Source organism: Python bivittatus, unplaced genomic scaffold (genome assembly GCF_059951505.1).
Source record: "Python bivittatus isolate LINGU-HERP-01145 unplaced genomic scaffold, Pbiv_v1 ctg000980_np1212, whole genome shotgun sequence".
NCBI lineage: Eukaryota > Metazoa > Chordata > Lepidosauria > Squamata > Pythonidae > Python > Python bivittatus.
The window spans coordinates 16,442,312-16,470,248 of record NW_028277125.1 but is presented as its reverse complement, the minus strand read 5'-3'; the positions used below and the strand labels follow the sequence as shown (position 1 = coordinate 16,470,248).

The window sequence follows — 27,937 nt, the reverse complement described above, 5'->3', positions numbered from 1 at the left end:
CTGATAGGGCACACATGTCTGTCTTTTTTATTATTATTGCTCTTTATACATACATTTAAAGGTAGTACTGATACTACTACATGGTAGAGTAACAAGGAAGATATGCTGATAAGCAACTTTTCAACTGATTATCTGCAAATACTGCTTGAAATAATTTAAGGAAACTTCTGCATTTCTGTAGTGATATGGTTTTGAAGAAAAAGAATTCAAGCTGTACCACAGTAAATTTAGGGTACAGACAAAAGCCTAAGGAAAGCTACAACAAGGTAATTAACCTTGACGAATTTTCTAATGCATTCTCTCAGCAGGCAAGCCAGAGAGAAAAGCAAACAGGAACTGGCAGCTATATATTTAGCCAAGACGTAAACCAACTGCCAAGGCAAGTTGACATGCAGAACTTCTACACTTCACTTTTGATAGAAATAATGCTCATTTATAAGAGTTTGCAGTGGCTAGCCAGGATTTTTGGCAACAGCTAAAGTTGGAATTCAAAAATGTATTGAACTTTAAAATATATATAAAGAATTCTTAATAGCCATGACATAGGTATGAATCATCATAAAATAAAAAATATTCATGAAGTGCTATATTCTACAGAAATGGCAAATTCTAATCAAATAGAACATACAGTGTAGGTAAGTGCACTGTATGCAGTGCAAGGACTGTAAGAGCCACTATGTAGAACAGAGAGACAGAAGACTAACAGAGCACATCCATGAACACCAATAAGCAGTCAGAAGACATGATGAAAACTCCTTAATCTCACAACACATGGACAGACTCAACCAGAAGTTCAACTGGGAAACTGTCAGCATCCTAGACCAAGCCAAATCCAAAAACACTAGGGAATTCCCAAAGCTTGGCATTCAGACAAATCAGCCATCAACAGACACACAGAAATAAACCATCGTGTCCATTCAAGAGATAACAAAAAGCTAAGAAGGAAACAAAAAGACCAGAACACATCCCCTCCAGCAGCCAACACCCAGATAAACAGGGATTAACACCAGAAAATCAAGCAGAAAACAATACACTAATCAAGGAACTACCTAGGAGAAAACCACACCCCCTCCAATACTGGCAGGGCAAGCTACTATATAGATAGTCCTTGACTTACAACCATTCGAAGTTACGACTGTGCTGGAAAAAGTGACTTACGACTGGTCCTCACACGATCGTTGCAGCGTCCCTGCAGTCACATGATCAAAATTTGGGCACTTGATAACCGGCATGTATTTATGATGGATGCAGTGTCCTGGGGTCACATGATTGCCATTTATGACCTTCCCTGGGGGCTTCCGACAAGCAAAGTCAAGGGGGGAAGCTGGATTCACTTAACGACCACAGTGATTCGCTTAATGACCACAGCAAAAAAGGTTGTAAAATTGGGCGTGATTCACTTAACACTACACCGCTTAGTGATGGACGTTCTGGTCCCAACTGTCATAAGTCGAGGACTACCTGTCTATAAATAGGGAGCAAACCCCACACTCAATAAAACTAATGATGTTACATAGTTGGATAATGAAATATCTGCAAGCAAACAACTAAGCTCAGAGAGCACCAAACACTCAGTTCAACTCTGAGCTACATATATTCTCTTCTAAAAACATCTTTATTTTGTAATGTATTTCTTTAGCACTGCAGATACTAAATGCTTTCACATCTGTGGATAAACCGGTTAAAATAAGGATATGGAATTATTTTAAGCTCCGACCTACAGGGTAACAAATGATAAAATTACTAGTTTCAGATACAAGGCAGCACCACAACAGATTTCAAAGGTATCTGGATCTTTTCCAAAAGCAGATTACAGAATCAGCAACAAGGTAGGTTATAAAGTAGGCTCAAATCCATTGCTTTCCAGAAATCACCACTCTTAATTCACTAAATGCTGTTGTTTATGGTACTTAAACTGCCTTAAGTGGAATCCCAAAACAGGTATTAAGAATCTGGCCATCCCAACTAGAAAGTCCATGTATACTGCATCACATCATCATCATCACTGTGCCATGCAGGATGGGCACAACCTCTAGGCCTTACCTAAAGTTCTTGAAATTCCAGTTCAACAAAAAAGATGGAACATTTTAAGGAACTAACCTTCTGGTTATTAGAAAAACATGAAGTAATGATAACTGTCCTAGAAATAAGCCGCATTTCAAAATCAGCCTAATCTCTATTAGGCCAAATGAAACATCACAAAACAGCATATAAGCTTTCACGTTTTCTAGAATGCTTTGTCCTGCTTAAACTGTGGATTATCATTTAGTTACAGTTTAATATGGAACATGAGAAGGAGATACAGGTTTTCAATCTATTAATTTATTGAACTTACATCCCTGCTACAAAAACAATGCTCAAAGTTTTTTTAATTGCTCTAGGTCAATTGTTTGCCTCTGATTTGTCCATATTCATTTGAGTCAAGTATATCATCTAAACTGGTCAAAAGCTTAGAGAACAATGCTTCAAATGATATCTTGTTATCAATTCTCCATTAAGCCATACACTAGAAAATCTGGGACAACATATGCAGTACAATATATTACATAATATAAAAAAATACGAATAGGTAGTTCAGTGCCTTATAACTGTTTAGATAAATACAAAAAGTGAAAGCAAACCTGGCCATAAAATATTGTTTTAAAACTTACTGAATATTTTCTCATTTCTATGTTGTAGGTAGCCTCAAAACCAAAATATGTGATTAATTAAAAGTCTCAGATTCCTACAGTGATTTAAAATTCTATATTATTTCTAAAACATTATCAATATTTGTTAACCAAAATTAATACTTTAACCAAATTTATATCCTGCCGCGGATACAATACAGAAACATAGGGGTAAGACAAATAAAGCCCAAGCAGTTTCTGGCATCTGGCTAAAAAGCTCTCTTTAGATTTTCTGGAAGGTGAACGATGTTGGAGACAGATGAATCTCCAATGGGAGACATTCCAGAAGGCTAGCCCCATCACTGAAAAACAACACTTCTGGGCTTTGCCAGCCACCACCCGCAACCTCCCAGAGAATCAGCTGCTTCTCCCAGCATCATCAAAGTGGTCAGGTTGATTCTAGTGGAGACACGTGGTCCTGCAGATAATCAGGAATCAAACTGTAAAAGGCTTTACAAGTTAAAATCAGCACTTTAAATATTTATAAAAAACAGGTAATACAATATAAACTGTCAAGATTTAGCAAACCATCCAAACAATCCTTGGCATCCCACAGGGTTTTGGGCTGTACGTCTTGCTGTGTAGTCACCCAAGGCTCTGAACTGTATGCTATACATAATTTTTGACAAGGCAAAGAAAATAATGAAAATAAAGCTCTTCATTTCTTTTTATAAATAATGATAAAAGGCAGCATGATCTCAATAAGGAGCAGGGTGCAAAAAAACAAAACAAAACAAAAAACAAGACACCCAGAAAATTTATTAAAAATCTATGGTTTATACATGACAGATCCATAGAATGTTACATGCCAATTTGTATATGTTTGGGGAAAGAAATCCACCCCTAGAAAAATGACAGCTGTTTCAAATACAGGCATTACTGCATTTAAATTGCTATAACCCTATGCATCACTATCTTCAGGTATGTATGCAAGCATCCAAAGGTCTTGAAAAGCATTATAAATCCACAAGTTATATCTTATCTCAATGTAATTACTTTTATTTTTAGAGTACCCAAATATTTCCTCCGTGAGATGGAACTTTTGCCAACAAAATACAAAACAAAATATTAGAACAGAGTGTTAAGGCAATAATTATCCCAAATCAAAATTCATTTATGAGTGTCCAAAAAGAAATAAAAAAACTCCAATTTTGCACAGAATGCTATTTATACCAAAGCTAGAAAGCCTGGTACTATCCAGATGTTTTGTATTTTAATTCCCATTGGCGTGGCTAATGGAAAGCGACTGAAACCTACAGTCCAAAACATCTGGATGACATCACACTCTGTGTTTAGAAGTAAGTCAGCTTCTTTATGTAGTATGTACATATTGCTTGCATAGTTAACCTTACTATCAAGGAGTACTATGTCTTATTTAAAGTATCTTTCTACTTATATCTTCTGGCTAGTTTAATTTGATGTGCTACATTACAAAATGCCACTACCTGCTCCTATCTACATGCAGGTTTTTCTCCATCTGTTCCTCTAGAAGTCTTCAAATGAAATTGCATTGGCTCAATATTTCACAGTCCCTTGTTATCAGAATTTCTAACGTCTTTTCTTGACTTCTTTATGGCGTAATTTTTTGCCATGAGATATTCTGTTGTATTTTAACACAGATCTTTTATATTAGCAGGATGAATGAACAACTTATCAGACTACAATACCTAGGGCAGTTACTTCCAAACCAAGTCAAATTACAGGCAATATCTATCATGTTTAATATGGCCAATTACAGATGCTTAGAGGGTAGCTATAGAAAAAAGTATTTTCAGCATCATATATACTCTTTGGTGGAAATAATTCTATTTGCTTGAAAGGCAAATATCGTGCAGATGACAGCAAGCTGAACTCAGAGATTACTTCAAATTCCAATTCATCCATCAGCATCACCTTCTCTCAGCCCTCTGTGCTTACCTGTAAACAGAACAAAGGCCTTCTCAGAGTAGATTTTAAATCATGAAGATTGATTGGAGATTAACAGTGGCTATTAGCTCAGAGATTATAATATTAACACTAAAATTATTCATAGATACCAAGTACCCATATCACACTGAGCACTACAGAATCAACAGACAATTTCAGCCTTTGCTTTTAGCCACAATTCACTAAGTTTACCATGACCTCTACAGTGTAAATTCAGGTACCCTTTGAAAATAACTAATTCATCTCCTGCTTAATGCTATCAACTAATAATGTATTATACTGTAGCAAGAAAAGCAAGGTTACATGGAAGGGTGCTGTACATTAGACTTGTGGGAGGTTTTCCAATAATAACACATGACCCAGTCTCCAAGCTATTTTGATTGAAAAATGGGATAAACATAGTTCAAGTAAATAACTGCATTCAGCTTTGGAATTTTTTAGTTTTACAGCCCAAAGTTTGAGAATTTTTAGCAGTGTTTTAAAAAGTTTAAATTTTTAGACATTAGATGATCTGAAATAATCATGTTTGTATTTAAAACTGAACTAACACTTTTATCTTTCTCAAAATACCTTAAGCTACTAATGTTTAGAAACAAGTTAAATTCAGTTTCAATTTTAAAGGAAAATATTTTAACTAACATTTGTTCTATATACTGCCTAAGGGCATCTGCAAGTATATTATTTGTTTAGCAACCAGTGAGTTTGGAATGATGCACAAACAGCTTTTATAATACAAATTAGTTATCATTAAATTACTTTACTATAAAAATTATACAGTAACTATGCCTATGATTTTCATTAGGGGAAAATTACAAGTGATGTGTTTTCTGGGATAATACACAGAAATATTGTTGTAAGTTAAAAAAAATATATATCCAGGCACTTATAACAGTTTGTATTGCATAGACTTTCAAAAAGACAAAGCAGGGTACCTTGGAACAAAAACACGTAAGAAAAATCTCATATTGACAGCACACATAACATCAGTGACAAACAATACCCAAATCCGTTCCCCCTGCTCTATAACTTTAATACACTTTTTAAAAAATATTCCACATCAACAGATTTTAAGAGCTTCTTTAAAAGTATACCGCCCTTCTCAAAAGTGCTGTAGAACTACTTTCTCCTGTTAACACAATGGATTAAACACAAATATTATATAATTTATGCAAACAATATTTAATAAAGGGTAGGATATCATGTTTAAGGGTATTTGAATTGAATTAGTCCAAGAAGTATTTTCAGAGAACTATTTTCTTTACAAAATAGACCACAGAATGGCTGGCTTGCTATACCACACTGAACCACAAACCAGATAACCACATTTTAGCCTAGTGTTTTATGCACACTTAGCTGTATAATTTATTATTAATGTGCCATGCACCCCCCATAATTAAACCATGATTAAGTGTAACAAGAAAATCATTTGAGCAAAACTAATGTCATCTGACAGAGGAATTTACATCTATTTTCCTGATCCTCATTAAAACAACAAAAACTGAAATAACAATGTATAAGATTTTTTTTCTTATGATGGTCTAAGGTGTTTCACTTTCTGATTCATAAGAATGAAGAGGGTTTAAAAACTCTGTGTCAAAAAGGATCATTATACCAAAGCATGCAATACTACTTTTTCAGATCAGATGTAGGGAACCTCTGACCTAAGTGTTCATCAGGCCATATCTTCTCACCAGCCACACTTACATTTTTTATATTTATTATGCCCTTTAGTCTCCCAAGCACAAAGGTGGCTGCATACATTTGAAAGAACGAGAATACCAAGGGAAAATGTCTTCTTTCTGCTGCGTACTGAAAGCAAAAGTCAAATTCCCATGCTCTGGCCATACAGCACATCTGAACGCAGAAGTTATCAGGTTTTGAACATGGTAATATCATTATGACAGGGAAAGTTTCCCACCTCAGATTTTGATACCATGTAAAAATGGTATCAAAGTATAATGAAATAGGTTATATTATCATTGGTTGCAAACTCAAGCGCTTCTATACTTATTTACTGAAGTTTCACTCTGACCAACTGAAAACAACTGAATACATCCTGGATACAAAACAAGAGTCCAAGAGTGAACATCAGTACTAATGCTTAATAGTACCAATATCAGCATTAGCCTGCACTTCATGATACAGAAAAATACTATATTTAAACAAGAAGTTCAGCTTTAAATTTCATATTTAAACTTCAACATATTTCAGTGTTTCCTTCATGATATGTACCTTTTAACTTATTTCTAGGTCAAATTAGGAAAATCCCATAAAACTGGACAGCAGGAATACCTATCTCCAATTATATAATCCCTGAGATCTGGTCATATGACAAGATCCTTCACTCTTCTTACGGAGAAACACGAAAGTTGTCCTCTTCTGGGGGCTCCTATTTTTCCCTTCCTGCACAAGCACATCAGCTTTTCACATTCCAAGAACGGGCATGTATTTTGGGTGTGTGCAGATGCATCTCACACGCCGCTCCACTGAAGCGCCCTTCTGTCTTCGCTGAAGACAAGGTGAAACAGTTTCTAAGACAAAGGTAATCCCCTGCTACAAGCACCTGCAATCTAAAATAGCACGGTTCAACGAGAGTTTTAATCCACCACTTGAGGCTCCTAGGCCTATCCAAGGATAACACCTCTTCTCCTTCGGCCCAAAGAGAGAAAAGACGAGGACCCTCCACACGCAATCAGGTCCCAAGAAAGCCAAGCTTCCCCCATGAAAGCCAGAGGGGGTGGGCCCTTCTTCCTCCAGATGCTCCCCACCTATCCTCCTCCTTTCAATGAGATAGGCTTCCCTCGTTCCTTTGGAATCATATGTATTTACTCCCCGCACAGCTATGGGGACGCGGGCACCCGCATCCAAGCGACTACCGTCCCGTATTCACCCCTCGCACCCCGTACCTAAATCCACCTTTCAGGTAGCCCGAAGCTGCTTCTCCCCTTGCAAAGGTCTGAGCGCTTGCAGAGAAAACCGAGGCCCTTCCCCCAGTCTGCTGGGGACAAGGCAGTCGCTGCCCCCCACTTTCTCTCGCGGCGCCCGCGGCAGGGCTAGGCCCGAATGCGCCGGGCCCTCCGATGCTGGAAGCCCCCTTACGCATTCAGGTCGGCGTAACCTCTGTGGAGCGGTCAGGCCTTGCGCAAACCTACGAATGACCCCTCCGGGCATTGCCTTGGCGACACCCGAAGAGGGAGAGGAAGAGGGCCTCTTCCACATTACCTCACTTCTCCCTTTCACCTGCCCCGCGAAGCCTCTAGGACTCCCGAGCAGGTTCCCTCGTCGCTACTGCCGGAAGTACGTGCCGGAAAAGAAGCGTCCTCCTCTCTCTCGCCGCTGCCGCTGCCACCGTTGTTACCACACACCAGGCGTTGTCCGGAACTAGCCGGCGATCGCGTGGGCCCATGGGACCTGTAGTCCGCTTCTCAAGAAAACTACAGGTCCCGAAAAGCATTGCGAGGGCTCCGGCAAAAGAAAACGAGTTGGGAGGGGGGAAGGAAAAGAGGCCGCGACAAGGCGAGCGGGGAAGGGGAGGAGCCTGTGAGAGAGGAGGCCAATTAGAAGCCCGCGTCGGAGTGGTAGGCGGGGCCTTGACCGTATTAGGGAGAAAGAGGCGGGGCGAAGGGAAAGAGGTTGGGTGGGGGAGAGTAAAACTCTTCGGGCGCTGCAAGACGCGACAGAAGCGGTCCTGGAGGCGGCGGTCTTGTTTCTCCTGCGGCTTCAGCCCAAGGAACTGTTCCGTGGTTGAGTTGACGCGGGTGGCAGCCCCACCTGGAGCCCTCGCGTCTCCCATCGGAGGGTTTCTCTCGGACAGGTAAGCGCCGCCAGCCGCTCCTGCACCAGCAGAGCTCCTCCTCGGGGCTTTTTCGCGCGGTGGAGCAGCCCCGGTGGGGACCGCTAGAGCGCCCATCTCGCGTTTGTGCAACCTAAAAGGGGGAGCCTTTTCACAGGAAACACACACACACACACACACACACACACTTCATCGCTCGGTAACGAAGTACAGTGTGTGTCCTTTGAAAGAGCTCTCTGGATATTCACAAAAACACAATCCTTTTTTTTTATACATATATATATATATAAAATCTTAGTACCGTCTATTTCAACAGAATAAACGGCTCCAAAGGTATTTAGGGAAAAAAAATCCCCTTTGAAATCTTTTGGAAATTATTTACCGCTTGATCCTGGTAATCTTTTTGGTTTGATTTCTTTCTTTCCCTCCTCTGTTTCTACATTCCTGATCGGTATTGTTAGATCTTTTCCCACCTTTTACATGAATGTGACATAAATACTTCCAAGCAAGACTTGATACTTTTTCCTGACATTTTTACGAATATCTGTTTTCACTAAATGAGATAAAATTATGTTTTTAACTGAAGATAATGTCAGTTTCATTCATTCTCTTTTTCTCACGTGTATCCTTTGCCAGGGTATCTTAAACAATTGTAACACATCAGCAGAACTTTAAAATGCATGTTTTAATACTGAGAAGTGGCCTTTTTGGTGTTTATATAAAGATATGTGGTTACTTATCAATTTAGACTTACTGTATCCTGTAACGTTAAAAAGAGTTGCAGTTAGTGGAATAAATCCCTTGAAAGTTTTATATTGATTGTCTGATGATCAACATGACCATCACCCTGTGTGAATTGTGCATCTCTATTAGAGCAGGCTATTTTTTTTTTATATTGAAGTCATTGGGAATTTTGAAATTGGTTTCATGTGAATTGCTATTTCCTGCTGCTGTTAAAAAAGAGTGAAAAAAAAAATAACCTATCAGTCAGATGTGATGGTAGTTGGGTGAAGAAATAATGTATGGGTCTTTCTGATTAGCATTGCAACTAAGGTTAGTCTTATGTGAACTGCATAGGACTGATATCTCTGTAAATCTGTGTAAGGACTACACTGTGACATTCCAGAAGCATTTACTGAGAGCATCATTCAGTCTCTTCACTCCGGTTGAATCTACCCACCTCAGTGAGAGCAAAGAATTACTATGTAGAAAAACCCTGTTATCTTTTCAAACTGTTGGCCAGAGCTCTGTGTGAATAAGTTTTCAGCTGTAAAGGACAGTAAGCTAGTCTGGCTCTATACTGTAATTCCTTTTCTTCCATTTGACTCGGAGAGTGTTGTCAGATTGATTTGAATACCTAGTTCTTTTTTTAAACAACTATTGTCTCCTTAACATGCTGCAATTCACATTCTCCCCCCTCAACATGTGATGATGGTTAATAAGAATGGATCTTAATATTATGCTATGTTAATGTTATAGACTGTAACAGAAATATGTGGAAGGGGAAGATGTTTTGCAGATTCCTAAATGCCAGCATGACATTTTACATCAGTTCATATTAAATTCTTACCAGTTTTCTAGGTGTTTCAAAAACCAGGTGCAGGAATTTTTGCAGCCCTGATTATTTACTTCCAAATTGGAGTTCTGCCAAAATAAAATTACCATCTGGCTGAGCTGTCTTTACATGAGAATTAAAGCTTGACTGGGATTTAGTTTCAGTGGGAATACCTATAAAATAAACCATACAATCCTGATGAAAAAAATATTTACTTTTATGGAAATCTTTCTAAAGTCTATGAAACTTACTGTATGATATGGCCAATTACTGGGTATATTTATTACTGAAGAAAAGGAAAGCACATATATTCCTAATTACTTATTGCAAATATAGTGCAATTTTAAAATAACTGATCTGTGAATTAAAACACTTAGATTTTAAGCATTTGGGCTTTCTGTGACTATGTAGCCTCCTATATGATGTGATCCATATTCCCATTCCAAGCTATGCACATATTATTGTGAGACTATAAATTTAATCTCATTCTTATATATGATTTAGATAATGCTCTTATGTCTCAACTCATTTGTCAAGCCATTCATCTTTCATTCCCAAGAGTTTGATGGGAAACTACCATCTAAGCCAATACCTAATAAATCATATTGTGGCTTGTCTGAATAATGTAGTGCTGAATGGTATCAGTAGCCTTTCCCAAAATACTTAAATTCCCAAGACCTATTAAACTTTAGCTTCCAAAGTTATAGTGGTGGTGCTAGAAGTCATAATTCCAGCCACTGAATTATCCAGCTCATTTTTGTTTGAGCTAGTCTTCTTCAACTCCTTTGGGAATCAAGTTGAAGAAGACTAGCTCAAACAAAAATGAGCTGGATAATTCAGTGGCTGTTTTCACAAATCATAAGCCCCATAGGTTAACCATGTTGTTTTGCTTTAGCCAGGTTTGTTGCCTAACACTGGGTTCATATCTCTGCCCAGACAAAACCGAACCAGCCATATTATCACTTAGCCCAATACTATGTGGCAGTCATGTTGGCCTCAACCAATTCCTTTAGTTTGTATTCAAGAATTGGTTGGTTGATTTTGCTTAAAATCTATATAAATAAATTTATATAAATATATAAGTCAATTTAAATAAATAAATAAATAACATGTTTATTTTCCATTTTTTTCCTGTCCCATTGTCCACATCAATGTGTGATTAAGTGTTCATGAGAATTCATGTATGTGACACCTGATATATGTATTTCTCTGTTGTGTAATACATTTGTGTGCATGCTTTTCCTTATTTGCTTTTGTATGTATTTGGGGGATTTGAAATGCATTGGGAAATTCAGAAGAGCAGGGATGACAGCTACATTAATTGCTTCTTTTTGTAAGAATCATATTAAGACATCATGTTTCTGCTAGTCTGGTAGTAGCCTGGAACTGGAATGATTTGGGTATGTTCTTTTGTATGGCTATGCAAAGCTTTAGATTTGATTTGGAATTCTTTAAAGCAACTAGATCTGTTTTCAAGATCACATAACTGCTTTAATGAGCCACAGGTAAGTGTTGTGTTCACACTCCTGGGCACTCTGAAGCAGTTTTTCCAAATCAAACCAGAAGCTTTACTAGAGTAACTTGTATAGTGAGATGGGCAGCATATATAAATTTGAAAAAATACATACCTATATCCTGATGGCATAATAAGCGAAATCTATCTCCTGATTAAAACAATCTTAATTAGGATATAACCACTAATTGATCAATTTAGTTCTGTACCTATATATGTATAATGAGAAACATTACTTTCCTTTTCATGTTGGAAATGGGGAATCTTTGCTTGTGTGTATGTGTGTACTGAGGGTGTGATAATGCTGACAGGAAGATCTACAGCTGGGGTTTTGAGATCATCAGCTTTTCTTTTTCTGTGATCTTTTCTTTTCTTGCCTTGCTGAATGGAATGGCTAGGGAAAAACATATCCTTTACAAGAGACCTGAACTGATTGATTGTAGAGATGTTTTGAAATTAACCTGAGGGCCATACACAACCTAAAACTACTGATTGCTCTCTACCCTTTTTTTTTTTTTAATGAAGTTCACATGTTCTGCAGAAGATGCAAAAAGGTAGCCTACCCTTCACAACAAAAGGAAATGCCTTTTCTAAGATGACAGCCCCATTTTTATAAGCATTCATTTTTAAAATAATGATGCCTTGAACAAAATCTGTCTTGTTGAAGGAAATGTTTGTAACCCAGGGGAAAGGTTTTATCCTAACGGTCCAATAATTAAGCTACGTAGACTTTGCGACTGTAGGTTACCATAACTTATTCATTCTGTGTCTGCTTTCATATAAGCTATTGTTTACTTACTATTGTGGAATAGGCTGCAACTGTTAGAGTTCATATATGATGCTAAACTATGGTTTGTTCAACCATAGTTTATCACAGGAACTACAATGTTTAGATCCATGCAAAAAGCTAAAACAAGCCACATTATAGTTTAGTGTAGAGTATGAAGTCAATCTAACCTCTCCTAGAATTTTCAAAAGCATTTCTGGATTAGACTGACGCCCATTTGAATCTAAGATTTTGCTTATCTCAAAGACTAACCAAACGCATTCAAATTAGTAGCCATTGTTACTAATTAATTTCACAGGCTAGTTATGTGCTGTATTAAGATGTACTCCCTTTTCTCTGTCCTAAATCTCCTCCTAATCAGCTTTATTGGAGGACCCATTTATTTATTTATTTATTTATCAAATTTAGATACCGCCCATCTCACAAAAAGTGACTCTGGGCAGTTCACAATAAAACAGCAATAAATATTAAAATACAATAAAACAATATAAAATACAATAAAAATAGAATAAAAACCAAACACAGACACAAATAATATCTTCCAAGATGTTGATGGTCAGTAAGATGTTAACATATGGGAGCATCTTCAAGGTGCTAGCCACCCCGAGGGTTGGTTGCCCCTTTTTTGGCCCCATGCCAGTTGGCAGAGCCAGGTCTTGACTGCTTTCCAGAAGGACAAGAGAGTTGGGGCCTGCCTCACCTCTGGGAGAAGGGTATTCCATAGGGCGGGGGCCACAGCAGAGAAGGCTCTCTTTCTGGACCCTGTCAGTTGACATTCTTTCATCGACGGGGTCCACAGCATACCCTCCTTGCCTGTCTGGGTGGGGCAGGTGGCTATAATGGGGGTGAGACGGTCCCTCAGGTAACCCGGTCCCATGCCATGTAGGGCTTTAAAGGTGATAACCAACACCTTGAATTGGACCCGGAAGCAAACTGGGACCCAATGCAGTTCATGTAGCAATGGTGTAACATGTGCCATCCTTGGGGCACCTAAAATTGCCCATGCGGCTGCATTTTGAACCAGCTGAAGCTTCCGGATACTGTTCAAGGGGTAGCCCCATGTAGAGTGCATTGCAATAGTCTATACAGGAGATGACTAGGGCCTGAGTGACTGACTGAAATTTAGTATTTCAAGAGAGGAAAAAAACAAGAACTTCTCTCTTTCCACTTTCTCCATGCCAGGCATGATTTTATATAACTCAGCTATGTTGGTTTTTAAGCTGAAGAATCCCAAACATTCTAGTCTTTTCACATAGAAAAGGTGTTTCAGTCCCCTAGTAATTGAAGTGGCACTTCATCCAGTTGTATAGTGATATCGATGCACATTATGCTTCTATTCCTGTTTATCGAGAGCCAGAGAGGCTTTATGCCCATCCAGTTGTTTAAACAAGCACTTACGTAGACTAGAGAAAGATTCTGTGCTGACTTCGGTTGCAATTTGTTGCCTCGAGGACATACAGTAGATGTTTGAAGGAGAAAGAAATATCTGGAAGTTGTGATCTGGAGTAAGATGTTCCTCAGACAGTTTTCTGGATTGTAGTGCCTATATACTTTTACCTTTATCACCAATAGTGAGAAATCAAATTATAAGCATCATCTTAAAGCAGGTTACCCTTTTTTCCAGAAGGGAATCTCTTTCAGTTAAATAGAGATTGTTGCCTCACACGAGATGAGAGGACTGCAGTCAAAGGATGCAGGCATTCAAGATGATTTACTTAGCATGAAAGCATGCTGAGCAAGCATGAAAGTATAAGAAATTGGCATATTCATTTTATATTACAGAAACCGAGAGTATTGTGGTTTCTTGAATAAACCATAATTAGGCAGACATGGTTTAGCAGATTTCTCATTAGCCAGGGACTGTACTTTATTTTGCTTCTGAGGTTTTGCTTTAGGATGTTCTAATGATGCCATCAGAGTTGGTCAGGCAAACTACGTGGTCCAATTCAGGCAAGGGGGGGGGGGTGTTGGTGGCATAAATGAAATGGTGATTTCAGTTTTCCCAAGGCTTAAAATGCCTATTTTGTTCTTGAATCTCCTCAAAGTAAAAACTTGGTTTGAATGTTTAGCCCTGGCAAGGATATTATGAGGGGCATAGGCCATCAATGTCTATGATTCAGTCTACTAACCCACTAGCTTAATATGCCCTTAATATTAAGCACTCTTCTTTTTTCCTGCTGAAGAGTAGATTTCCTCACAGTACCTAAAACTCCTGAATTATTATCGTTATTGGAACATACTTTAGATAATCCTGACTCTACCATACTCTTTACAAGCAGTTAATGGAGATCCATCTCAGTAATTACCATTATTTGCAAGAACTCTGGCGTAAGGAGTTGGAAAAACCTAGATTAGCAAATCAATGGCAAAAGGTCTTTAAATTCTTGAGCAGATTTCTTATGTTATTAAAATGAGACTAATTTGACAAACGATTATTTTTTGTGTTTACTGACTCCCCAGAGAATGTTTAAAAAGGATTGGTTATTAACTTCATTATGTTGGAAGTATAAAATGGATGAAGGGACTCTTGTTCATATGATATGGGCTTGTTCTGTTAATGTTCTGTTCTGGCTTGATATCCAAAAGATTGTTCATATGGGTGTCATGAAGATCATTATACTTTAAAAATGCAAATACTTTGGACTTACATACCAAAATCTGCAACATATCACTACGTGAAGAATAATGGATTTCTCAAGCATGGGGGGAGAGCAAAGAAGATCATTGCTCAATATTGCAAATATAGCATCACCCTACATTAACAGTCTTGGCTCACTGGATATATATGTTTGATTTTTGCTTATGAGCTGGATTTTTAGTGACATAATGGAAAGACTGATGAATATTACTTTATATTATCAGGGTTTAACGATTTGTTTTAAAATTAGGCTAAATGATTTGTTTGTATGTGATACAATATATTTTTGTGGGGTTTTATTTTTTGTTTTTGATCTATTCCTCCCCTCCCTCCCTCCCTTTTTTTCTTGTACAGTAAAGAAATTTTTAAAAACCTGCTCCTACAGAAAAGTAAAATGGGTGAAGCTTAACCAAACATGTCTAAGACCAGAATCAAACTACCCCGACAGGCAGTGAGTTGCCAGGATTTCAGATAACCTGCAGATTCAATGCAGAATGTTGAATCTAGGATGTTTTGTGGTTTTGAAGGAAGAGCTGGTTAGGGTCACATTCAGGGCTGACTTACAGGGGCAGCCATAGAAAACCCCCCAAGATATCAGTTTCAATTGTGTAGTTGTGGCAGCCAGCTTGACTTTCTAGACCAGTGTTTCTGTGATGGAAGGGATGCTTCTAGGAGAATGCAACAACACCGATGGTGGAGCTGGAACTTGTTGGCCAACTCATCCAAGCTGTTGTGCTAGTTGACCCATAGCGGCCTGTAAATTATTAATTTGTGCATCTACTTGTTGTTGATCTTGTAGCAAAGCCGCCGCCAAAAGCTGTGGTGTCCAATTAGTCCCCTGGGGATCTGTTGCCATGCTTAAAAATTCCTCCCTCTCAATGGGAGTAGGAGTCTGGCGAGATTGATGTCAGGTTCAGCACAAGAACCACAGCGAGACAAATCCAGGAACAGTTCAGTTACCTTATTAGCTTACACCTATTAGACAGAATCTCACCAGACTAACTCTAACCCCCAACAACAACTATAACCCTGAACCCCTTAGGGTGGGGCCAGTCTCCTTCTCTTAACTTTCACATGCTCTGGCTAGGAGCTGAGGAGATGCTTGGACTGCGTCTCCCACTCCCTGTAACCTTGAAGCTCCATTCCAAGATCCTCCTTGCTCATGCCTTCCATCACACTTTCTCAACCTCCTCAACTTTAAGACGATAGACTTCAACTCCCAGAATCCCTCATCCAGCATGCTGACTAAGGAACTCTGGGAGTTGAAGTCCCGTCTTAAAATTGAGTAGGTTGAGAAACACTGACCTAGATCCTCCTTGTGGATGCCCCTGGTCATGCTATATACCAGACTAGGCTAAAATGGGATTAGGTAGTTTGTAGTACAGTGTGTTATGAAAGTGCAGCCCCAAGTATAAATATATCTAATTATAGTGATAATATAATGCAGTTTGAAAAGGGAGTTTGGCAGCCATCAAAAATAAGTGGTTATGAGCACATTTGGATTAGCTGCATGCAAATATTCAGAGATACATGATACAGATTATCATTGTATAAGAGCAAAGCAACTGCTTGGATTGGGTTTTTTTTTTCTCATTTTTTTTCCTCCCCAAAGCCTTATTCTAGGAAGGATTTTCAGTGCAGTACAGCTGCACTATAGTACAGTATAGAAAGCTAAGGCACGTGAGTAGTCTGAGCAGCTGAAAGGTTCATCAGTCTATGGAAACCGGGGAGCATCAGTGGATGTTCACAGATATAAAAAAGAGAGAGGGGAAGCACCATAGTGGGGAGGAGGTAAGGGCCGCAGGAGAATCGGTGATTCTATGAAATGGGCAGACAGGTTTTCTGGACAGCTTTTCCCCTTTTGTTTTTAAACATTGTCAAACCTATTTTAGCGCTTAACGCTAGAATTGCTGTGCCTTCCAACTCGAAAGGACAGGGGAAGCACGGCACAAATTTTAACCATAATGCAGAAAAGAGGGAACCTGCAGCCGATAAGCTGCATTCGGTCCTCAGCACCCATCCTGTAACACCTGGTCCACCCCCAGAGTAGGTGCAGCTGATATTGGGGGACTTTCTTTGAACTTATGAAGTGAAGTGGATGTCTCAAGGTTTGCAGAAGCTTAAGGTGTCTTTCTCATCCCTGATAATCTCCCCAAAAGTAATCTGATTTTCCTATGTTTAACATCATTGTTCTTTCTTATTTTTATTTTATTTTTTCATGTAAGTGCCCAGAGTTGCTTTGGGGTCAGGCAGCCTCTAAATTTCATAAGTGCCCTAAACATAGGGCTACGGTTATGCCCTGGAAAAATGTCCAATGTTTTCTTTGCCCTTGGTGACTGCAAGGATGTAATTATGTTAGCGGTCTTCTTGCTGCTCTTTCCTTTTGTTAAGTGTGATCCTTGCCCACAGGAAAATTGCCCACTTTGGGGTGGGCATTTTGGGGTAGGCTTTCTTTGGGAACAATCCTTTGGAATGAAGCGGGGCTTATATTTCTCAATAAACTTTCTTGGGATTTGTGCTCTGGGTATATCAAAACAACCACAGTTTCCTTTTGCAATATTTTCCACCCTTCCATTAGGGAAGTAACAAACATATTAAGCCCACTAGCAAGTAGTTTGAGAACCAAATACCTTTACTCATTTTTCATTCTTGTCGGAATAAAAAACAAAGATTTAATTTGATTCAGGCCATTATTTCGTCCAGGTCATTTTTCTTGTAAAGATAAAGACTCCCTCAAGTCAAGCTCAAATCACCAGCCAGGTGATAGATCTGGGTAGTGGTTAGGACAGCAGTACAGAAATGATTTACTAATCCCTCCTTCCAGGATGCTTTTTGACTTCCAGGCCTAACCCTAGGATTTCCTGATGCTCTCTTATCCAAGCTGTAGCTGGATGTGATCCTTTTAGCCTCTTTCAGTCAGTTACATGCTGTCACCTGTTAATTATGTCTTAATGACCACATAATTAGATTTTCTCCATGATAACTCACCTGCTATAGGCAACATATCATACGATTATCCCCAATGCCTAAGATTGAGGAGAGCAAAATTCTATCTTCAATCTTCAGACTCCAGAAAACTTTAGGTAGTTGTGGAAGCAATGTCATGCAGATTGGATAAAACAGTCTTAAAATTAATCATAACTTGTCCTTAATTCATCCATCAATTTAGGCATCTGTGTCTGTCTGTCTGTCTGTTCAGTCAGGTTGCCTGTTAAGAGGGTTTCTTTCATATTCAGTAACAGCGAATGTTACAGGTTGTAAAATCTCATTTATCCTTCAGTCTGTAGATCCTTGCAGAGAATCATTAAATACCCAATCTTACGGGATCTTTCCAAAACAAGATAGACTGGATTCACGTACCATATGGTAGTATGTTTAACTCTCATTGAATCAACCGCAGGCGAGAAACCAAAACAGAAAACACACTAGTGGCCTTAGTATGATGTGTGAGCCAGATAACTGATTCTTGACATGGAATTGGGTCTTGCAAATGCCACAGCACATTTCTAAAAAATGTTGTAGCTTAGGAAGTGGTGAGTAGGACCAAAGATAGCAACCAGGGATGCTAAATTTGTATTTGCAAAAGCACTACATTTACCTAAGCCTGGTTATTAAATGGAACAAGAAATTAATCAGTCACAGGGAAGAGGTAGGACTAAACTGGGCACATCATAGATTTAACCCAGAGGAGTAGATTTAGGGCATAATCTAGCTGCACTGTAGAATAGCAGATTACAGGTGGTCCTTGTTTAATGACCACTTGTTCAGCGACTGTTCAAACTTATGACCGTTACAGTGTCCCCACAGTCACGGCTCGCAATTACAACATCACAGCAAGCTGCAGTCACATGATCGCGATTTCCGATGTTTCCTGCCAGCTTCCCACAAACAAAGTCAATGGGGAAGCTGGCAAGAAGTCAAAGTTGCAGTCACATGAGGTCCTTGCTTAACAACAGCAACCAGCACTGCTGGAACTGCCATCACTAAGCGGCACAGTCACATGACTTCACACTTTATGACCACATCACTTAGTGACACCAATTTCGGTCCCAATTGCCATTGTTAACTGAGGACTGCCTGTATACTATATTGAAAGGAATTGACTGAAAAAGGCAATACAAAATTGCATTCCTGTTTTTTTCCCTATCTTTTTTATTCAAACTACTGATAAAACACCCAGCAATAGTAGTTTCATTTCCAGGTAAGTTTTACAAATACGATTTACAGCTTCTAATTAGCTACATCACTGTAGTTAAATAACTGTACCTGAGGAGGAATTGGTTTTATTCTTCTGAGTATGTGTCCCAGTTTTATGTTGTTACAGTGTACAATTTACTTTTATATTTGATTTGTATTGTTTTAATCCCATTTAGGTCTTAGGGAGTTGTACACAGCTCTGAGTTTGGATTGGAGCAGCCTGTAAGCCCTGTAAATAAATAAATAATTGCCCTGAGTATCAATATAAGCATTCTCCCTTCCCTGCTGATAAGTGTTTCAAAAGACAATAGATTTTTTTTCTTCTGAACTCTAACTTTCAGTATTAGGCAACTCCAAGTATTTATGTATGTGTAGATTATTAATTAAATTTAACATATACGGTACATATGCTCTCTTCCAATTCTCCCCCATCTACTCTTCCTAAGTCTAGAATTAAATAATGATTTAACATACATTAGTGACAAGATTTCCTCTCTCTTTGATTCAGTCAAATGAACTGGCAGCTGGTTTTGATCTAGCTGGTGATGCTTTGACAAGTCATAGCTTTGATCTTTCCTCCACCATCTTCAATCCTACAAAGCGTCTTCTGTAATGAGTAGATGAGGTCCGATACTGGTCCTCTTCCTCTTCAGCACTGTTCTGTTCCTGAATGCTTTGCAGACTTCAGGCCACTCACAAACGAACAAACCTTCAGTAGTACAAACACCACCTCATTCATTTTAGAATTATTAGCTATCCTTTCTCTGAAATGAACAGTCCATCTTCAGCAGGCCCTGCAGCCTGTCTCAGTCTCTTTTAGCCATTGTCGCTGCCAGTCATCACCTCGATTTCCAAGCTTCTTCTTCCCAAAGAAAACTCTGCCTGAGTATTTTAAGATTTCCCCCTTTGCCACCCCACATCGCTTTCTCCTATGAGAACTATTTACCATCAGAATCTAAACTACATACTTTCAGTTGCTTATCAGCAACATGAGTACAAACTGTATCATTTGTGCATCTTCATGGATCCATGGATACTTAAAGAGACAGTGAAAAGCTAGGGCCGAGAGCGGGCTCGTCATACTGACTATCCCCAATAAGGCCTGGCTTATTAATTGACATCGAAGAACAATTGATGGCTTAAAGGGTGAGGGGGAATTGTCAAAGAAATGTCCAAGAGATACTTTCAGTTAAGTTTAATAACACACAGTCATGTAAGTAGGTAGAGTTTAGAATTGCTGGAGGAGTACGTTAATCTTGCCTTTTTGTGTCTCATGTGAAAATTGTATGATGAAGCCTCTTCTTCTTTAGATTTGTGAGACGAAATCTCAGCATCTTTCCTCATGGATGAAATATAAACTATTAACTTGCCTATAAATCTAAGTAATAAGATTCAGTATACAGCTTGTATATCTATGGTTGACACATTCCAATGCTGCTTCGGTCGATACCTTGCAATGCTGAGGAGTTTTAAAGGTGAATTTTCTGTACCTTCTGGATTGGGTAACCCTCCCCTCTCCATCCTAAAGATTTTCAATATTGTAGCATCCTGCGTTGCCAATAAAATCACTTTGGATTTGTAAACATGGTGCAACAGATCTTGTGGCCAAGGTCACAACCTACATTATCAAGAAAATAAGACCATTGTGCAGAAATGTACCCTGTTATGGGAATCAAAAAAGAAATGAAGATAGAATATCCCAGATTGCATCAAATGTTTATGTCATCATCTGAAACTTTGCATCCCATTATGTGTATACCAGCATCTGTCTCAAAGAGCAACACATGATTGGGGGAAACAAAATTCACATGAAATTTCATTAATCAGGTTTAATGAAAATGACAGGTTTAATGTAAAAAAAAAAAAAAAAGGATGGGATGGAATGGGATGGGATGGGGTAAAGAATCTTGGAAACTGAATGAACAAAACTCCAGCCCTTATTTATTAGTGAATTAATTAAAGTGAGGTCTCTGTGAATTGCCTGAAATTCTTATTCTCAGATTACTTAACTGAGGGGCTAAAGGCTCTTTTTACTAGATAAGACTGAACCATCAACTGTTCTTCATTTTTCATGTTTTAAAATATTCCCTTTTCTTTATCAGCCTCTGAAAGTTCTCTTGCAAAGTTATCTTAGAGTATAAAGGGTTCCAGGGCACCCACAACTGTTACTTTGTTAATTCTGCCTTACAGTAAATTTACACACGACACACCAGCGTTTGCAACAGGAAATGTTGCTACACTCTTTGCCTCTTCAGTTTTCAGCTGGAAGTGTATTTTCAAAGGTCCCATTAAAATGCCAGTCATTTATTCATTCATTGATTATGTACCATCAAATCAGTGTTGACTCTTATTGACTATATAGATAGGCAGATAAGTGTTCAAGATCACATTGTGGAAACTAGTTGGCTTTATTCTTTTGCTTTAGCTTAACACTGAACATGAGCCGTTCATGATCTATCCAGCAGTCAGCCCCTGGCCATGTCTTTGCTGTTATAGCTGAGCTCTTTCACTTCAACCTACCAATAATATAGCCAGCTTGATTTCTATGTGCTCAATCTGCTGATGCCCATGTATATAGGTATCATTTTGGTTATTTGAAGTTTGTGTTAGCAGTGAAGAAATCATTGGATTGGCAAACACTGATAAATAGTTCTGCTTCATTTCAGTTTCCTAGGCCATACAGTCTAACTAAATTTCCCACCTTAATATTTCCAGCTTTGGCATTCCAGATCAAATAAGTTGTTTTAAAAAAGAAAAACTTCCAAGAAGAAATCAGTGTTTCTATCTGTGCCAAAAGGCTTTAATTGGCCTTCAGTACTATACCTTGTGTCTTGGGCTAGACCTCCTTGTTTGGGTGTAAGCATGGGTGCTTGGGTGGGGTTACAGAAGTTCAGTTGTATCATGGTCCTCAAGGTGGCACTGTGGACACTAGAGTGTCCATTAACAGTCCCTTTTGTGCTATCCCACTATTCTGCCTTATTTTATTTATTTATTTTTTTAAATGGGAAGCTGAAATGTTGCATATACTGTATTTCCAACAATGTTTCTGAGTCCTGTTCAGATCCAAAAGGCATTATAAAAAAAACTAAACTAGCAAATAGTTGTAGCCTGCTGCTTTGTTTGGTAGAAGGCCCATTTGCCCAGAAAAAGATATAAAGCAAAGCTGAAACAGGTGAGAGAATTCTGGAAAGCTAGAAAGGGTGGTGGAGAATAATATATCCAGTGCCTCTGCTGATGAACAGGTGTTTTTTGATGGCCATGCTCCCTCTGGCCCCCATTTTGTGAATCCTCTCAAAATTCCAAATATGCTACTAATTAAGAAAGGGTAGGAATCCCAGAATTAGATTGTTTTGATTGATTATGTGCCATCAAGTTGTTGTCAACTCTTAGTGACCACATAGATAGATTTTCTCAATGAAAAAACCTGGTCCTTCAGCTCTTCCAATGGTGCACTCATCACCACTGTAACTGAGTCCATTTATCTTGATGCTGGTCATTCTCTTCTCTTTACCTTCCACGTTTCCCAGCATTAGAACCTTTTCCAGAGAATTAGACGGTTTAGCTATGGTGACTTTCCTTCAGATGTTGCTATGTGGAGTCACCTTTGGTTATCGTTTTGCGAAGTGTTAAAGCCCTTCTGGGTTTTTGCTGTTGTTGATTAGATTGGGAACCATGGAGTTTGTTTGACCATTAAGGGAATGGAAATTGCTCCAATGTAGCAGTCACCAGAACATTCACTCAGAATTGTGGTGCTGTCTTTCTTTCCTAGACAACTGAGGGGGACCTGTTGCATATTTCTGTAATGACTAATACAAATCTGTGAATGTCAGCATATTCATGAGACTCATATCTAGCCAATTGTTCTGATAAACAAGGATAGTAGAAACTGGCTTTCTGCCACAGAGCCAAGTCTGTGTCATTTGTAAATATTTGCACTCATTAATCTTTACACTGTTCATTTATGGATATATTTGTCTAAAAAGGTTGCTCTGTGCATAGCAGGGCTGTTTTTTATTTTGTTTTGTTGTCCGTGCCTGCAACTGTCAAGGTCCACTCCTGCAAATATTTAAAACAATACCAAAGTCATTCCTTCTGGCAGTCTCATTTTATGCCTAAGGAACTGATGCTGCCTATTCTCTTTATTGCCATTTTCCCACTGACTCAACATGGTGCCTAACTATAGCTAATATATTAGAATGCTTAATTTAATTGGCTCAATAAATCTGCTTTTTTGGAATGATTTCCTCCTGCCTGTATTAAAGCAGTTTCAAAGCATTTAGTTAATGCGACCTTCACACAGCCATTTAGGATGCAGGCTAGCTTATATATGGAGATGCTTGGGAGGAAGAAAGAGAAAACATCTACAAATGAAAATGTCAGATTTTTTTTTTTTAAATTTGGAACCTTAGTTCCATGTTGTTGGTGGAAGACATGTCTGTGCTAAAAGGGGAAAGTTCTGCAAATATCTCCAGTGGGGATACTGATAGTTCAGACTATTTGAAATCTTTGCCAATATTGTACATGTTCCCTCATAAACTAATTGCATCCCCTTTGTGCATTAATCTCCTTTTTTCTTTCCTGAAATAAAGGCTTCGTTGAATTTTGTATGGCTTTCATGCACTTTGTGATAACATTGCACTTTTTAATATGCATGGGAATGTGTTCCTTTTTGAAGCTGAAAACTGAATTTAAAAAAAGAGATGCGTTTGGAAGAATGATCTGCACGTTAGTTTGGAAGTTGAAAATAGGAACAGTTTGCTTCCGGAGGCGGAACTGATGAGTAGAAGTCCCCAAGCTTTTCAGGCTGGTGAGCACATTTGGCATTTGAAAGGCATATCATGCACGTTCTCAAAATAAATAAATAAAAGCTGCCACGGGCAGGGGTTTGCAGATTCATAAAATGGATGTTGTAGAGGCAAGCCATCACAAAACACTGACTGAGTAAAATTAGAGAGCTAGTTTGGTCTAGTGGTGAAGGCCCCAGGCTAGAAAGCAGGAGGCTATGAGTTCTCGTCCCACCTTAGACATGAAAGCCAGTTGGATGACTTTGGGCTAGTCCCTCTCTCTCAGCCCAACTCACTTCACAGGGTTGTTGTTGTGGGGAGAATAGGAGGAGGAAAGAATATTAGGTATTTCGCTGCCTTGAGTTATTTATAAAAATAATAAAGGCAGGATAAAACATATTTTAAAAAAAATGCTGCTCCTCCATCTTTTTTTTTTTTTCCTGGTTTTTCCCCCAATGGCAATCTCTGCTCACCTTCATCATTTCTTCTAGGTGGACGTGCACACTGCCAAACAAAGTACTGGGCTATCAGGATCTACTTTTTTATTTTCTGAGACAGTTATGAGGTCCCTAATAAAGATGATGCTGGGAGACTGGCACTTTGAGGATATTTTTTTTTAATTAAAAAAATCAGGTTGGGCAGGGAACCAGAGATTGATAGCTATAGACACTATTGATAGGTCCCCCAGTCACAAAGTTGTATTCAGTTGTAGAAGAAACAATAAAGGATCTTCGGACACTTAAAAGAAAACCAAACTAAGCTAAACTTGTTCATGCCATAAGCATTCAGGGACTTTATCAGAGATATGGAATTTCATCCTGAATTGGCAAACGTAGCAACTATAGCTGTGGAGAAGGGGAAAGAGGGGGAAGAAGAATAATTGAGTTATAGGGAATAAAGTGCAAGACAAAGTCTAATCACATTAAAGTTTAGATGTATGTAAACATGACTGACAATTCATGAAATAGTTTTCATAAAAATCCTGGGACTGAGAAATAAGTACATTAAGACTTGCAGTATGATTAAAACCCCACACGCTCTGTTGAAGAGAAAGTTCCTTCACATTGTACCTGCTGGTATTTGGTATATAATTTGGTATATCTATGAATATTCTTAAAGGTCACTGAGTCTTTTTAGGTCAACAAACTTAATTTTAAAAATGGGGAACTTTGGCAGGGGTATTGGATTAATATAGGGACAAAAAAACCCTGAAGTTCTCAGCCAACTGTTGAAAACTTCCAAGTTTCTATCCATGATCATGGCATTCTTCTTTCTGCACCCAAAATCAATGGGACAAATCAAACATATATTCCTAGATGTTAATAAATTCTTTAGAAAATATGAAATCCTTCTGTAAGAACTGGCAAAGGGAGACTGTCCACTATATTGAAGATAAGAAGCAGCATACATAGTACATACTTAGAGATGAGAAATATAATCTGACAAGCGATTCAGCCATTACCAATGGCAAGGTCCTTCTCCCAATATGAGCTATAATATTTTATGTTACATCTCTCTGAGATTTTCTGGATAACCCTCAACAACTTTGCACATACTTACTGTGAGTTTCACTGTCTACTTGAGAGAATACATTGTCACATTAAAAAAGAACAAGGCAGGACACACACTAACTTAAAGCCTGGCTGGATTTAGGTCAGTTCCATTTTTAGTTGAGCTTCTGCCTGTTAAATGGAAGAAATGAGATAATGGTAAATGAAATCAGAAGGGTATCATGTGTCCTAATAAACCTATCTGTGAAAAGATCAATCAGCATTCAGTTTTTCTGATAGGAGAATAACCAGCGTTTAATGCATCTCCTGATGTTTGGCTTCCATCTTGCACTATTGGCGAAAGTTACTAGGGGGTTAGTAGGCTCTTGCATGGGATGCCTGTTTATCTCATGTATATATTTTAGAAATTTGTCTTCTATTTCACATCTCCCCCACCGAAAGAAAACAGTGTAATAGACAAGATCTGGAGAAGATGAATCACATTATAGTCCCCAATCTGGGCCTTATCCCCCTTTGGACTTCAATTCCATGCTGGCTAGGAATTCTGGAATTGTGAGGCTCAATTAGAGGGAAGTTGGGCTATAAAAGACATCAGTCCTACTGAAATCCATGGAACAAACTATGACAATAAACAGTTCATATACTTCATGAAGGATTGAGTTGTTTAACCATGGTTAATTGAATAACCACAGTTGGGTAAGTTCACATGTAACAAACCATGGTTTACCTACCAGAACAGCTGAACTCAGACGACGTGTAAGCCAGAAACAAACAAACTTTATTGGACTCATAAAAAAGACAAGTTCAGAGGGGAAATATGGGGAGAAAGCTTCCTGAAATTCAGTTTTGTTTGGAAGCCCTGAACTCTTCTCAAATTATGGTAGGTAGAATATGTGGAAGCATATACAGCAAATGCTAAAATGCCATTAGTTCTCATGGTTTGAAAAGATGTTACAATTGAAACAAGCAAAAATGTCCCAAAGGCTATGTAGGAAATGTGCTTGCCAAATACATTAGTTATGGAGCAGCCTTGTAAAAATTGTTTGATTTGTGACAGACGTTTCCCTAAATTTAGAACTTTACCCCTCATACCTCAATATTCAACTCATCCTTTTATAAAGGGAAATATTTCTTAATTTTCTTTTTGTGTATGTGGATGCTTAGGCTGGATCTAAAAAAAGTAACTTACATTTCTGAAAACCTCCAGATGCCATAATCCATCGTATTGATCCAAAATATATTTGCTCAAGACACACCAGATTGAATTCAGTATTGTTTTCATGCCAAATATGAATGTGATAGGACTTACTTCCAAAGTATTTTTCATATTGTCTCTAAGCATATTTAGGATTACACCGTAGAATAATTTGAAACAAGTGTTGGATTAGGATCTAGATACCGTTTGCACCATGGTTTCAGCTGGTGGCTTTATTTTTTAATTTGCCTTCAACCGCCATCTATACAATTATCACTTAGCTCTTTTGAGGATTAATACAATAGCATATATATGCTATCTAAAACTGCTTATTATAAAATAAATGTAGCTTCATTATTTAATTTCACTTAGCTAATATGCAGGAGACTGAAATATGTTGTCACTCGAGAAAAAATTATTTTGAATGCAGTTAGAGCAACACTAAGGGAATTAGCATCTTGTAGTTTAGAAGTCAGCAATTGCAGTCTTGTAATGTAGCAGAAATAATATGAGACAAAACTGGATAAAATTAGAATTGCTTCATGAAGCTTTAATAGAACAGAGCTGAAGTTGCTTTGCCAAGTAAAAAAATAATGTTTTTTTTTAAAACAGTAATCTGAGAATCCTGTAGCTCCCTGGGTTACTTTGGGCGAGGTCCAATCTGCTATGTTAAAAAGTTGTTTTTGTGGACATTAAATTAGAGGAGATGCCCCCTCCTTCACGATCTTAGGGAAAAGGTAGCATAGAAAATGCAATCAATCAAAAAGGCTAAACCAGTTATACTTGAGAGAAAGAAAAAATGAAATCAAATACACTATTGGTAGCTTGTTTAAAAAAGCATATGCCCACTCATATGTTTGGAGAGTCTAGCATCATTTGAGATCTTAGATTGCAGCATGAAATTGGTTCACTCATCACCTCTCCTGAGAAAGCATTCCATTAGATGTTTGTTCTCTGAGGAAATCTAGCCCTAGCCATAGCATCGAACTGCTGCTGAGGGAAAATTCATAATCTTCCTCAACCTGGAGTACTCCAGGTGTATAGACCTATATTTCCAGAATTCCCTTGACACATCTAGATGGCACCAAATTAAGGAAGACTGACTTTGGAAGAAAGAGCTAGTATTTGAGTTTTTATTTTCCCTCTTTCTTCCTAATTTTGTTCCCTTTCACATAACTTCTCATTACGTTTGGCACCAGGTACTCCAGGTTTAATCTGCCCACCCAGGACACATAGGTTGACAGGGCATACTTCAGGTCTCCACCCACCGGGAGATGGGAAGCCAGGGGAAGCTAGCATTCTTGGTCATATCCCCTCACTTTGGAACAAGGCTTCTTCCTTGTAGTCACTCAGAAAAGCAGTGCTTTTC

General features: G+C 38.4%; 2 protein-coding genes across 2 annotated transcripts in view; one reads left to right on the top strand and one right to left on the bottom strand.

The window, feature by feature from the left end:
* The window catches only part of PDCD10 (programmed cell death 10), a 30,016-nt gene extending 22,007 nt beyond the window's left edge, over window positions 1–8,009 (bottom strand). Inside the window, exon 1 of the mRNA XM_007437932.4 lies at window positions 7,818–8,009. The gene's annotated coding sequence lies outside the window, so the exon portion shown is untranslated. The remainder of the gene's footprint in view (window positions 1–7,817) is intronic.
* Window positions 8,010–8,261: 252 nt separating this feature from the next.
* The window catches only part of SERPINI1 (serpin family I member 1), a 96,604-nt gene continuing 76,928 nt past the window's right edge, over window positions 8,262–27,937 (top strand). The window contains exon 1 of the mRNA XM_088132200.1: window positions 8,262–8,409. The gene's annotated coding sequence lies outside the window, so the exon portion shown is untranslated. The remainder of the gene's footprint in view (window positions 8,410–27,937) is intronic.